General features: G+C 44.4%; 1 pseudogene; it reads left to right on the top strand.

The window, feature by feature from the left end:
• Positions 1-1,623: 1,623 nt before the first annotated feature.
• On the top strand, positions 1,624-14,370 carry LOC146854101 (olfactory receptor 5F1-like; annotated as a pseudogene).
• Positions 14,371-15,323: the final 953 nt, after the last annotated feature.

Raw genomic sequence — 15,323 nt, 5'->3', positions numbered from 1 at the left:
ATGTTAGAATTCATCCAGAATCTGGGAATCCAGCAGGTCACTTTCCAAGCAGTATGGATCCATAATTTGCCTCAAGAATGTGATGAGTTAACTTTTCAGGATCTGCTTGGGCCTACTGTGTCCATTTACCCTAATTCGAGAGTAAATCCCAAAAGATCTGAGATAAATTGGCTGAGACGATCTTAGCGTTAGTAGGAAAAGATAGCTCGATTTTTAGATAGGTATTTTCACAATCTTGTCTTACTAGTAGATTAAACGATTTAACTCATTGTAGAAAATATCCTGGGAAAAAAAAGCCTTTACTCAAAAGTGTTAATTACTCAGTAGTGTAAGTTACCCAATTTTGCAGCTTAATACTGCCCGTAAAATCTTGTAAAACACTCCCCTGTGAGTTTATTTTTGAGAGGTCCATAGGTATATCTGGTATGTTTACAATCAGATGACTTTCCTCCGCTGATCACTCTGACTTTACATGATAATCCTAGTTTAGTAACAAAATAAGCAATTACCATTAAGCTCAACCTTATTGGAACAGCATGAGTTCTTGTAGTAACGAGGCTGACAAGATGCAGGAATATACTGGAATCAAAATTATTTCTTTAATAATCAGTCTCTGAAAGCATGTAACAGTTATTGCACTTCAGCTCAGTCATCAGAATATTTCTGGGGTAACCACAAGCTTTTTTTAATAACATAAGTGGCATCAGACAATCCGACTTTGCCTGCACATGGAAAAGATTGGTACCCTTTCAGAAAAGATGTATCAGAGAACCAGGTTTCCAGGAATCCGAAGAAATCAGCGTTCCTTATAAAAGTTACCAACCCACTTTATCTAAATGTCACTCTCAACCCCATTTTCCATCATTTAATCCTGACCAGATCTTCACTGAGGCTTATCTCAGAAGGACAGGCTCATATTTAGGTATGGCATTAGGACAATTACTCAAATTGATGACTTGCAGATGCATCTTTTCAAATAACTTTTTTATTGGCATTTGACATACATCAAACAACAAATCATCGTCCATTCCTCTTACACATCACAAGGTAGAGATTACATTATTGTATCAAAAGTGATGTCCAGGTGTGCTGCGGGCTGTGCAGTGTGCATAGAATATCCCCAACAACAGAGGGCAGTCTCAATTATAGGGTCCCAGCTGAAAGGCACGTATCAGGGCTTATCCTGGTCCAGATGAGGCAGGGCATCACACATCTCTGTCCATGCAGTGATTTATGAGAGAGTTTTTCACCTTAGTGTTGTCACATCCTTTGACCCCACAGCTGGTCCCTCTGGTTTGATTGCTATGTAGAGTGCATTCAGAGCCCCTATGTTCTTTGGTCTGCTGGGTGCTGGCATAAGGACCCAATATTCCTACAGCACTTCCTGGCAAAAGGCAGCATCAGCTATCCAACTTCAAGCAGTGGGCGTAGCAGCATGGCCCCAGTGATTAACAACCTGTCTCTTCGCTAACAGTACCAGCACTAGTACCCTGCAGCCTGCCCCTCCAGCGCCAATTCCTGCTTCCAGTTTTCATGCCTCACAGCTGTTCAGCCCTCCCCTTCACACAGGCAGAAAGCAGTGTGTCTTCAAAGTGACTGTCCCCAGAGGAGCTGGAGGACAGAATGTCAGAAAGAGAGCTCAAGCTGGAGTTGGTCAAAAGGAGACTAGAGGCAGAGGAAAAGAAGGTTGAGACAGCCTTGTCAGAAAGGAAAATGCTGCTGGAACATGAGAGAAGCCTGATAGAACTGAATATTAATGCTAGCCAGAGCTCTGAATCCAGCAGCAATGGTGTCAGCTTACTTGCAGTGTCTGACAGTAACAAGGTCTGCCTAACCAAAGACTTGGTGGGAAATTAAATTGATAAATGGCACACGGTCCCAAAGCAGCACTGGAGGGTGACTTGTGGAAGCAAATGCCTACAGTGGAAGGGATACATTGCTCACACTAGCGGTAATTGACCATATTAAGTATGCCCCATGAAAGCCATCCTTGAAGCCAAATTTGATCTGATCACTGAGAAATACTACCAGAGGTTTTGTGACAGCCACAAGCTCCCAAACTTACTGATTCCAGGAACCTTGCTGAGGAGGAGGATCTCAGTGTCAGTATCAATACCAGTGTAGCAAATAGGTATCTTGGAGTGACCCCAAGAAGGGTGGTTCAGGTTCCACCCTAGCAGAGTGACGGGGGCTTAAAGATGATCCAGAGAAGTCCCAAAGTAAGGTGTGGGAAGGGTTCTCACGAACCCTTCCGAGGCTAAAAAGGGAGGTGGTTCTGGTGGGTGTTGGTCCAGGGCACCCAATTTCTAACCTTCCTTTTTTAAGTCATCTCAGTTAGGACACAAGCGGAGGAATATGACCTAACCACCCACTGGTGGGACCTTTACAGGGATTGCTAAAATTGCTTTACGGGTAATTAGTCCCCAGAAGCAGGAGACAGATTATGCCATGAAATGGGGTTTCTGGTTGGCCTTGGAGAAGTGTGGCTCAATGGTTAGAGCGGCAGACCCTGATGCAGAGGTCTGGCACGGGACCAGGGTTCAATTCTCACCTCGGCGGCTCTTGGATTCAATTTCCCTGGACCTAATAATTCTCGCCTCGGTGCCTATTCTAATCATGGGTCCCACTGTGCAACTCTGGGCAATAGCTTGCTTAATCTCCACAACGGCCCCCACAGCGCTAGGATGCCTGGCTTCACCTTGGGGGGTGCCCAGGAGTGGACATCTCACTGGAAAACCAGGAAGGGTTCCACAGCGGTATGAATACAGTGCTACGAGACCTCTGGGTAGAAGTGCGCTATATAAGTACAAATACACATGTACTTAAGCCAGGCAGAACCCATCACTCTAGTCAGGGCAAGTAAGTTACACACCAAAGATCACCTGTGCTCTCCCCCGGTAGCTTGGCACAGAGCAGTCAGGCATATCCCCAGAGCCAATGTGTAAAGCGTTTGCACAACACACTCACACCTGTGCCACAATAAAAACACCACAAACGAAACATCATTTTTTTTTTGTCCTCATATGCCACCGAGGTTATAGATGCGCAATCAATCGGATTACAAGCAATATGCTGACACAGTTCGAACCAACTGGGAGGGATAGTCATGGAGCCGGGGCCTCATCCCACAGCAGAAAAGCTTGACATACCAGGGACCGCCATACCATAACCTCAGAAGTTCAGCTGGGGTGCCACCCAAGTGCTGAAAGAAGGGAATCAAAGTACCGCTTATGCCAAGCAGTTGGAAATATGGCTTAATCATTGGACCTGGGGAAAAAAAAAAAAAAACCCAGAGTCTCACTGATCCCATTTAAGAAGATGCCAAAATGATCTTTTGGCTGGATTCCCAGCTCTAGCCAAATCCAACTTAGAAACCTGCAGGGTAGAGGCGTACCAATCATTGATAGAGGGAGGTAAAGGATCCTTCCACTTTCTGCATATCTCCCTTCTAGCCAGTAGTATAGCGTAAAATACTAGCTTCTTTGCTGAGCTGGAGACCCCCTCTAAGACTCCGAAGATCACCACCTGAGGATGTACAGTTATTCTGGAGTCTGTTGAGGACGACAGGATCTTACTGATGGCTTCCCAAAACTGAGACAGAAAGGGGCATTCATAAAACATGTGGATGTCAGAGGCTGCTAGGAGACCACATCTAGCGCACACCACCATATTCCCCTGAGTAAATTTAGAAAGTCGAAGGGGGGAATAATATGCTCTGTGGATAGTAAAGATGTGGTTCCTACGCAACCACGCCGGTTTCACCACATCCCACAGCAGTCTACAAGATGTTCTCCAGACCTCATGCAAATCCGTATTACTTAATATGTCAGCCCCCCAGAGTTCCTGTGGAAGATTAAATAATCCGTCCATCTCATCCAAAATCAGATTGTACCAGGACGAGATCTCCTTCTTAGCAGGGGGTCTATCAATTAGCAGAGTAATAAGAGTACTATAACCCCCCACTGGGAATTTATTTTTACGAGAGGGCTGTGCAGAATAGGAACGAAACCAGCTAGCCATCTGCAGATATTTTAGCTTAGCAAGGCCAGGGCCAATCTTTCTACTCAAACACTCCCAGGAGAGCAATTCCCCCTCAACAAATAGATCACCCCAGACCTCCAAACCTGCCTCTCTAATGGGTGTTGCAAGTGAGTCTCCCAACCAAGATGGATTATCAGGGAGATCCCATAGGGGAGTTCTACTGCTATAGTACCCTATTTTGATAGATTTGGAAACCTGGGCCCAAGTCTTTGCCATTCCCAATAGAATTTTCAATTTAATTTTTTTAAAGAACTTGGGATCACCGAATTTCAATAGGAACCCAGACTGACTGACCCCCTCTCCCCTAAGCAGAGTAGTGTATAGGGATCCCACCCCACATTCCAATGTTTTTTTTAGCAGCACCCTAGCATGAGACAACTGGAACGCCCAGGCATAGACCTGGATATCAGGTGCGGCCAGCCCCCCCTTTTCCCTGCGCCTCCTTAACTTTTTCCACGAAATTCTTGGAAGATGTTTATTCCAGATAAAGGTATTAATCTCGGCCTGAAAAGTTTTAATGTGGTTTGGATCGAAGTAAAGGGGGATAGTATTGAAAAGAAAGGAAATCTTTGGCAAAATAGCCATCTTAACCAAATTAGCCCTTCCTAATAAAGACAGAGGAAGATGGAACCAGGACTGAAGCAACTTACGGCAGTCCTTAGCTACTTTGGAAAAATTGATATTTGCAATTTGATCTATATTTTCCACAATATCGAGGCCCAGGTATCTCAATTTATTCCCTGGCTGAATACCCGAGATACAGAAGTTTTTGTCCATACCCCATGTCATCATCTCGGTTTTAGAGGCGTTGATCTCATACCCGGACACGACACCAAATTCGGAGGCTAGCTTAACTATTTTCGGGAGAGCCGTACGGGCATCAGAGGTGAAAATAAGGATATCATCAGCGTACAGGGCCACTTTCCTTTCCCAACCCCTGTACGTGAACGCCTTGATGTCAACATTGTTTCTTAAATTTTGAGCGAATGGTTCCACGTAAAGATCGAAAAGAAGTGGGGAAAGTGGGCAGCCCTGTCGCGTACCCCTCGAGATGTTGAAGGGGTCAGACAAGATGCCATTAATCAGTACACAGGCACTTGGATTCTGATACAATAAACTAATTGCCCGGCGAAACCCAGCTCCCACATTGAACTTTGCCAGGGCCTCCGACAGATACAACCAATTAACTCTGTCGAAGGCCTTGGTGGCATCCAAGGTAAGAACCGCCAGGGGGAGGGACTCCAAAACTGCCAAGTCGATAGCCCCTATTAAATCGAAAGTTAGTTCATGTAGCTGTCTCCCCCTAACAAACCCTTTCTGATCCGGGTGTAAGATATTGGGGGCAACCGAAGCTAGTCTATTGGCCAGAATTGAGGCAAAAATTTTATAGTCAACATTCAGTATGGAGATTGGCCTATAGGAACCACATGCAGTAGGCGATTTCCCTGGTTTTAAGATTACAGTGATAGACGCACTGTCCCAAGATGTCGGGGGCCGACCCCCATCCAGTAGAATGTCATTAAACAGTAGTACCAAGAAGGAGACAAGTTCCTGCTCCAGGGCTTTATAGATTTCAGCCGGTAGGCCGTCAGTACCTGACGCCTTCCCTTTTTTGGCATTCTGTATGGCCTTGATGACTTCCTCCTCCGAGATTACACTATCCAACCTCTCACTTTGCTCCTCAGAGAGCGCTGGAAGTGTGATCTTACTAAGCCAGTCTTTAATTCTGACCGAGCTGATGTTCTTATCCTCACAGTAGATATTTTGAAAAAAATCTCTGAAGGCGGATCTAATATCTTCATCCCGGGAGAGAGGGAAGCCATTGACATTAATCACCTCGATGTTGTTACGAACTTGGTCTGTTTTGGATTTCCATGCCAATAGCTTCCCTGCTCCCTCTCCATACTGAAAATGTGCGAGCTTACTGGCCTCCCATCTCTCTTGTATTCGCTGATTTAAGACGGAAGCGAGGTGGCCTTTTAAAGAAATTAACCTTCCAGACAAAAGAGAGCGATCTTCTGCTGTAGTGGAATCAGCGTCTAGTTCTAACTGAGTCTTAGCTATGTCTGCTTCCACCGATGTCACTGCTTCTTTGTATTGCCTCCTCCTATAAACCATTTTGTTTGTGATAAGACCTCTAACAAAAGCTTTAAGAGAATCCCACAACACTCCGATGCTTGCCGATCCTACATTTGTTGTTAAAAAGTGACTCACCTCAGACTTAAAAAAAAGAACATCATCCGGGTGAGAAAGTAAGGAGCGATCAAAGGACCAACTTCTAGCTGGCAAACTTTGCATCGAAATAAGCTCCATAGTTACTGCCGAGTGGTCTGATAAATGTGACGGGAGGTATTTAACATCTTTAACAGAATCTACTAAGGTATGGCTCACTAATACAAAGTCTATTCTGGATTGGTGGCGGTATTTTTGGTTTCTAAAAGAGAAACCCAACTGTTCACCTGCCCTCAACCTCCAAATATCCACATAACCGTACTGCTTCATTTTACTAAGCAAAAAGGATCTGGATTTTGATGGGATTCGAGATCGACTATTACGTGATTTATCAAGAGTGGGGTCTAAGACGATATTAAAATCGCCTGCAAAAATTACAGGCTCTGGGAGGGACATAAGGTGAGAAAAAATTGCCTCCAAAGATGACGGATCGTCCTGATTAGGACCATAATACCCCACAATAGTAAACTGATTACCCAAAATAGACATGTAGGCAATCACCCATCTACCCGCTGAGTCAACCTTAAAATCTAACACTTTAGCCCTGAGTTGTTTTTTGAAGATAATTGATACTCCTCTACAAGTCAAGGACTGAGAAGTAGAAATTGAAAAGTCGATCCACTTATTCTCCTTAACTAACGCATCCATTTCGTCTTGGACCAGATGCGTCTCTTGCAGGATGATCAGCTGTGCCTCAGAATCCCGAAGATATTGAAGTATCTTCCTTGCCCTAGATTTAGTACGCAGGCCATTTACGTTCCAGGATATTATCTTTAAATTAGCCATTTGTCTTCAATGCCTCTCAACTCCCCCCAGAGACTTGGGACATCACCTGTATGACCTAAGCTACTGTCTGATAGATGCATATCTGAAATTATCCTACACCCAGTCGAATACAAAAATGCACAAGGTTGGCACATGAGGAATTTTATAAGACATTTTACCCCGTGACCCCTGTACCCCCCCCACCCCCCCCTCCCACCCATGGAGAACCCTTGGTATATCCAACCGGAACAGATCCAGTAGATAGCACCTCCATCTCAGGCTCCCGTGACCCACCCTTGACGCTAAAAACCAATCCCCCCTCAAAAAGTAATCTAATTACTCACGTGTTCTAACAAAATCTGTGAATGCGGTATAAGTACCTGGGAGTTTGTAAATACAGCAAGGATAGAACAAGAAAAGGAGAAAGGAGAGGAGAAGAGAAAACCGAATAAAATTTTCTGTCCTAGAAAGGTCAGATCTAATGAGAAAAGTAAATCCTTTTCCAAGGAGGGATTTTTGTTTTAGGGCTAAGTTGAGGATCTGTTCTTTGTGTGCATAGGTATGGAAATTAACCAAGATTTTACGAGGTTTAGGTCTTTGTGGGTTTCTCCTGAACGGATCTCTATGGACCCTCTGAATGTCGATGGTCAGTTCCTCTAAAGAATTATCGAGACATAATGACTCCTTTAAAAGTTGCACCACAAAGTTTTTAACATCAGAACCCTCGGAGCCTTCAGGCACATTAAGTATGCGTCTGTTGGCTCTCCTGGCATTGTTTTCCAATAATTCCATCCTATCGAGTAGGGCCTGATCCTCTTTTCGCAGCTTGACGATGTCTTCCTTAGCTTTGTCCAAATAGATAGACATTGCAGCAACCGTATCTTCTAGCTCCCCTGTCCTAGATGTTAACCCATCGATCTTTTTGTCTAAGGACTCACAGTAGCTCCGAATGTCCGCCTGATTAGCAGAAGACTCTTCAAACCCCTTTTTAATATCACGGGACAGGGTTGAGAACATTGCCAGAATAGAAGCCGCAGAGATTACACCCCCCGTATCTGAATCCACTGGGGATACCGGGTCGGGACTAGCAGAATCTCCTGCCCCCCCACTTGCGTTACCATGGCATCCCCCCCCCGGAAACTGAGGTTTGAGAGTCTCAACTGAGTCACTGGTCTCTAAATCTGGCTGAATCAAGTCCACCTCAGACAAAACACATTCAGAAGTGAGCTTAGGGCCAGAGTCTCCGCCAGAAGGGGCACCAGAGGCAGAAAGACAGTTGATAGCTGGAACTCCCATAACACCTAGGGTACTCGAGGCGGGCATACCTTTAGCGCCAGTATCCATTGCCGTTGAGAAGGAAGACATGCCCTGAGCATCCGTCAAACGAAGCACCTGTGGTACGACTTTAAAGTATGAGCGCAGGGACGGGGTTATCCTCGAGTTCAAATCAGGTGGCACACTTGAATCCCTTTTATGTTTAGCTTTGCCTCTAACCCCGTTTAATCTTGTACCCTTCGATTTCACTTCCACAGACAAATGAGATGAGGCTTTCTTACCTTCAGAGGATGAGGGTCCGCCGTGTACCAAATCAGCCAGATTTACCTGTGAGGTAGGAGCAGGCTTCTTCCACTGTACATTTACGGGCTCCTTACCTCTTCTACGTGAGCCTCTGCCTTTAGACGACTGCTGCTGTGGCTGCTGTAGCGGCTGTGGACACTTTTTAGCTAACTCCTCCGGGAGCTCCCCCCCCCCCCTCTTCTCCACTCTCCACGTTCTTCGCGCCCGCCGGGCAGTCAACCCCTCCTTTACCCTCCACCGCACCTCGAGAAATATATTTGAGCTTCTGAGCCTGGGAAGAAATATTACACGCAGCAAGTGACAAACATCGCGCCTTCCTCCCACGGCGCAGCTCCAGGGCGGCTACAGACCACAATCCTAACTTTAGAACAGCTGGCAAAGCATATTGATGGGGGGGGGCAACATCCTCAACCCCCCGCTGTATTGCCGCTGCCTCCACCGCAAAACTCGCTTCCTGCGGTCATAGAGAGGGAAAGCAGCCCGCCTACCCCGCCTACCCCGTCTACACCGAGCGGAGCTGGAAACCAGGTAAGATCGTTAGATCGTTAGAACACAACCACTTCGAGATTCCTCCCAACACTCGCTTTTCCTTTAGGAAATGAACCTGGTTAGGAATCCTTCACTCCGGATTACGGGGGAACATTTTAGACGTGCATTTACAAGCGTCTAAGCAGAGCACATCGGGAGCCTGATTCCGGAGCGCTGCAGCGATCAGCCGTCCGCCGCCATGTTCTCCCCGTCCCAAAAACGGAAACGAAACATCATGTAGTAGTATATAAAAATAGGTATCTGTATGGCATATAAAGGTAAACCAAAATTTCGTAGAGCCATAATCACTTAACCAACTAGGCAATTGTCATAACATCACAGTTAGTGCAATAAGGTAAAGACTTATATGTTGCCCATGTCATAAAAATACAGTCACTGTACTGTATATAATATGCAGATTCTGAAATGATACTCTTTATTCTTTCATTGTAAGGCATAAAATGACATGAATCATAACATCAGGTTATCATAAAAAAAACTCATGTATCATCCCATGAGTACAAGAATGCAAATCAGGTTATAAAAAGGGCATGGGGATCACATTAGTCATGGTTTTTCAAATGTTGTGTGTAAATGCATGTCGTCACCCAATATCATCAGTAAGGTAGGAATCATGTATTACCACAAGGAACGTCCACTGTGGGCACAGAAACTCCTGTACTGCTACTAACGGGCTACTGTATTTTTTGGCAGTCCAATAGCAGTGATTTCAGGTCGGTGTACAATGTAGGCTTTAGGAGCACCTACACACCTACTACAAGGGAAATGGTAATAGCCGTATGTTTCCTCAACGAGACAGGGGCCTCCAGCAAGGTCTCACTCAGTATTGCGACCCTCCAGCAGATATCTCAAAGGGATGTTCATAAGCAGGAGAGGCACATACCCAAGGGGATCTGCAGGGAGATCTGGCTTAGCACTGCTCCCGCATGTAACAAAGTCAAAGGCCGCTGCCTGTGAATGAGGTGCAGGACGGCCTCCAAACTCCCCAGAGGCCCGACTCACCTCCTCAGGCCAAAAACAATTGCACTGCCCACGAAGTCAATGCGGGACTGCGGGTGTCACCATCAGGCACAACTTTATATGGGAGACTTTCCTATAAGCAGTCTAGGATCTCACGGGCAGTGCGGTGCAGCTCCTCTCCTTTGAGTGTACCAGTTCTGAACACCACCCACTGTGGCTTCTACCACACATGCAGCAGGGGAGGCTGCAAGAGACAGTGGAGGGGTGCTGACTATGGCCGCAGCACCGTGTGGGCTCACCTCACCAGTGCATTGGCATTTCACAGCACTTCGCACCGACCCCAGAGCCAGAAAAGATAAACAGCACTCACCCTGCGCTAGTGAACAATGAAACGCTCAGGCAGAAATGAAAGATGGCACGCTCCCAAGGTGCTAGGTAAAAACAAAGTGTCTTGGGGTTCCACAGCCACCTCTGGGTGGCCACATGTCCCAAGAGAGCACTAGGGATTCACAGTAGGCAGGTGGCCAGCTCATCAATGCCAATACACAAGTGGTAGTCCCTCTGTGGCTCCGCAATAAACAGGCAGCAGGCCAACGCAGCTTAGTAGTTAGCACTAATAGCAGTTTCTCCTGGCAGCTCAGCAGTGTCCAGTGGGAACAAAGTCAGAGAGCAGCTGGCATGAGGGCAACAAACAGAAAAGCCTCCAGTGAGTCATTTAGGCCACCCAGCAAGTAGCTGGCAGCAGGTTAACAACAGAAAAATCAGTCAAGAGGAGTACTTTGTGCAGTGCAGGCAGTCCTTCTGACAGAGTTTTAGTCCCAGTTCCAAAAGTACTCTAAAAATGTGGGGTCAGCGACCCTGTATTTCCACTCTGATGCCTTTCTTCTACAAGGTAGGAGAAGTTTCTAGCAAGATCTGGCCAGTACCAGAAGTATCCCTCCACTCTTGCCTTGGCTCTAGTCATCAGTAGGGGGAAACAAGCACTTTGTATGAGGGCAGGACATGACCTAAACAAGTGTAGTGTCAATGCGCCTCATTCTCTAAGCCCAGAAAGTCCATTCAAGGTGGAGATGCATCCTGTTACACCCAGCCTTCCCTGTGTGATAGCTTTCTGGAAATGAAGCACAAGCTCAGCTGTCATTCTACCCTAGGCGTGTATTGGAGTCAGGCTGCAAGGAGCACATAGAAATGCTCACTTTCTAAACTTTCTAAACTTTAAACAGGTAAAGCTGCCAACAAAAGATTCATTCAAAAAAATATGTTTCTTAAAAACAAATTGTTAGTATATCTTCTATGCAGTGACAGCACATGACACTACAGAACAAATAAATCGAAGCTTACATGATTCAATCAGTAAATAAATTACAGTAACTTGGTGTAGCAAAAATAATTTGATTTATATTCAAAATGCAAAATGTAAAGTATCAATGCCCCCAGCCCAGGAAGACCATTCAACATGCAGATGAATACAGATGCAACCTTGTTACACCCCGCCCTCCCTGTGTGATGGCTGTCTGGAAAGTATGCACATGCTGAGCTGTCACTCTGCCCCAGCCATGGATTGGAGTCAGGCTGCAAAGCACAAACAGTAATAAGCACAGAGAAATGGCCACTTTCTAAAAGTGGTATTTCTAAAATAATAATAAAAAATTCATCCAAATTAGTAAGCATGATTTTTCACTACTATTCCAAACATACCAAGCTGGCAGCGCTATTCAGATGAGAAACTACAACTGAAAAATATATCAAGGAATTTCCCAATGCAAACCTAGTAGAGATGCAGCCCTCACAGCAGTGAGAAACAGATAGGCTGTTTGTCATTACCAGGACATGCAACACAGTAAAGGCACATGTCCTACCTTTTACCTAGACAGCACCCTGCGGCTAGGGCTAGCCAGGGCCTAAATTAGGGGTGACTTATATGTAGTTAAACGGGAGTTGGAGACATGGCAACCACTTAAAATGACACGTCACTGCACCAGTTAACCGCGCAGGCCGGCCCTACAGCGGCAGAGGCCTGAGACAGGTTTGAAGGGCTCCTTCTGTGTGTGGCACATCCTTCCCTGCAGGCCAACTAGTAGCATTGAAATTACAGGCCCTTGGTTTATGGGATACCACTGTACAAGGTACATACAGATAAATTAAATATGCCGAATAGGTGGTGACCAATCCTACCAAGTTTACAAGAGAGAGCACATTCATTGATCAGCAGGGGAAAAGTGCCCAGAGTCACAAAACCAACAAAAACAGGTCACAAAAAATACAGGAAGAAGGCAAAAAGTTTTGGGATAACCGTGCAAAAAGGGCCAGGTCCAACACTGAGGCAAATTCTGAAATGTTATGACTCCCGTCACTCCCCAAAACTTCTTTCCGTATCATTCTGCTTGAGTCCTTGAGCTTGATGTACTCAAAAGACAGGCTGCAAAAAGAGGGCGTAAATTGCACACCAACATTTCACAAGCTGTCTCTGGTATTGTGATGGGACCTCTGTACTAAGAAGTAGTGTCCCAAAATCTCCCCTCACTGGGGCTCACAGAAGAACCTGAATATTGATTACACAGGTCACTATTTGCTTGATTGGTGCTCTGGAAGGAACAACAGGTCATAAAACTGGCTGTGCATTTCCAAATGGGATTTTTTTTTTAAAGTAACCTATGTTCCTTAAAATTCCTGATGCTGCTGCTACTATTTTCTGAGAACAGATTGAGGGGAGCAGGCAGCTCAGCCAAAAGGCAAAAAGTGGGTAGGGCAAAGATTAACACAGATTCCTGAAGCCTGGCTTCACTGGGCCCTCGCCTAGTTTTAAGACCACAGAATGTTGATTGTGTGTTAAGCAAACGGTACTCCTTCTCTGACAAAGACTGGATTTTAAAGACTATACTTCTGTTCGACTTGTTGCTCTGTATCATACGATTTCAATTTTCATCTAATATTCCTACTTACATTATTATTTATAGTTTTCTGTATGTAGCGTGGGGAAAATAACATTAAAAATAACATACAAATAATGGTCTTTTTGTTCACCTAGCTGGGAAAAGTAGAGTTTGCTGATAGCCCATTATTCCTCAGGTCTAATGTGCTCAGGTCACCTGTGGAACAAATGGTCATCTGTTTTAGATGAGCCTCAATCAGTGTGTAGTGAAATTCCTCAGCACTGTTCCACTGCAGAGACTGTAAGGACCCTTCATAATGCATGTGTAATTCATACCAGTCAGATGGGTCACAGGAGGGAAGATTGGAGTATGAGGGAGGAGCAATATGACAGTGGAATAATAAGTAAATGTGCCAATAATCCATACTGCTTCTACTTCTAACCTTGTGTCATCCTTTTCCAGGACATTATAAGTTGGACCATGGAAGATAGAAACTGAACCCTGCCTAAAGAATTCTCTCTCTCAGTATATATCATCACAGTGCTGGGTAATATCAGCATAATTACATTAATTAGAATGACTCTCAGCTTGCACACCCCCATGTACTTCTTTCTGGGCCACCTGTCAGTTTGGGATATTTGCTACTGCCCTGCTATTTCTCTAAAAATTCTGGTTGATATGATTTGCGAGACAAAGATGATTTCCATCTCTGGGTGTGTGGTGCAACGTTTTGTTTATTGCAAATGTTACACCATGGAGGCATTATTACTGACTGTTGTGGCCTATGTTTGCTAGGTCGCTGTGTGTCAGCCACTTCACAATGCAACTACCATGACCAACACATATTGCTTCTGGCTGGTGACTGATGTGTATATGATAGCAATTGTGCACTCTGTGACAGAGACAGTTTGTATTTTCTAACTATCCTTTTGTGATTGAGAAATTCATCACTTCTGTTGTGACACTATTGCTCAAGATGTCATGTACAGATACTTTTATCAATGAGGTTGTATTGTTTATATGTATTGATTTCCTTGTATTTGCTTCTCTTTCTGCAATTCTGTTCTCCTATGTTTCAATTATCTCAACCATCTTTCAGATGCACTCCACGGCGCGAAGAAATCGAGTTTTCTCCATATGCACGCCTCACTTCACAGGTGTGATTGTGTACTTTGGGACTTCCCCCTTCACTTATCTCCACCCTCCATCCAGCTATTCCCTGGATCAAGGCAAGGTTGTTCATTTGTTCTATAGTGTGGTGATCCCCATGCTGAATCCACAGATCTGCAGCCTGCGGAATAAGGAGGTAAAGGAGGCCCTGAGGACCATCATTGTGAGAAAAGTGACTAATAGGATTGGGACGCATGATTGATCAACAATTATTTGAATTAGAAATCTCTGCACAAGCAAACAAAAAAGTGATGTAAACTATGATGTGCCTACAGTCTCAGATTCAATATATATAAAACTTAGAGCATATTTCTTATTTAATGGACGTTTAATGTATAATTGATGAGATGTCCATCTTATTTTGAATGTTAGTGCTTCCTGGGACTTGTTGTCTTACTTTTGTTCAGTCGACCAGATTGGGCAATTACACCTACAAACAGTCCCATGGGGAACATCCACTATTGGATGATACTTTGATATAAGTGAAAGTGCACTCACATAATGAGTTCAAAGACAAGGAAAAATATGAGATATTTTATGTGGAGTGGGAGTGTTCCAAATTGAATGTCCTTCATTATTGTAGAGGTCTGTTGAGCCAGTCTGAGATGGCTATTTGAAAGAGATGCCTAGTCCTATATAAAAATTTATTTTTGGGCTAGCATTTTCTTGTAAGATGACTTGTCAAATGTTTGAGAAGTCTAGAAATATATGAAACGGGTGACGGACATCACATGCCTCTTGTATCTCGCGTACCAGTGTTGTGGGGTTGCTTAATTCTGGGAACATATTGTCAAAAATGTATTTAACAAATTATTCTTAGTCCTGATTTCAATGAGCTTAACACAATGTAAACATTCCCTCTGGTAACTGGATTTATATCAAAGTCAGGAGCTCTTTTGTAACTCTCATTCATAAAAAACACGTTTTTTTATGAATCTCTTTAATACTTCCTCCCATTGTGTGGGAGGAAGTATTAAAGAGATTACTTGTACTTTTTTTTCTATCCAAAGTGAAGAATTGAAGCTTAGCAATTTACCAGAAGAAACAGCACTATGTGGAGTAACCCTAGCCTGTCATTTTTCTAAAATGTTTTAGCTAATAGTATGCACTGGGAAATATATGTGAACGTTTTAAAAGATTTGGGTGTTGTGAACA

The sequence above is a fragment of the Triturus cristatus genome, chromosome 4_1, assembly GCF_964204655.1.
Source record: "Triturus cristatus chromosome 4_1, aTriCri1.1, whole genome shotgun sequence".
NCBI lineage: Eukaryota > Metazoa > Chordata > Amphibia > Caudata > Salamandridae > Triturus > Triturus cristatus.
Note: the sequence above shows the minus strand (reverse complement) of the source record. Positions and strands in the feature narration are given on the sequence as shown.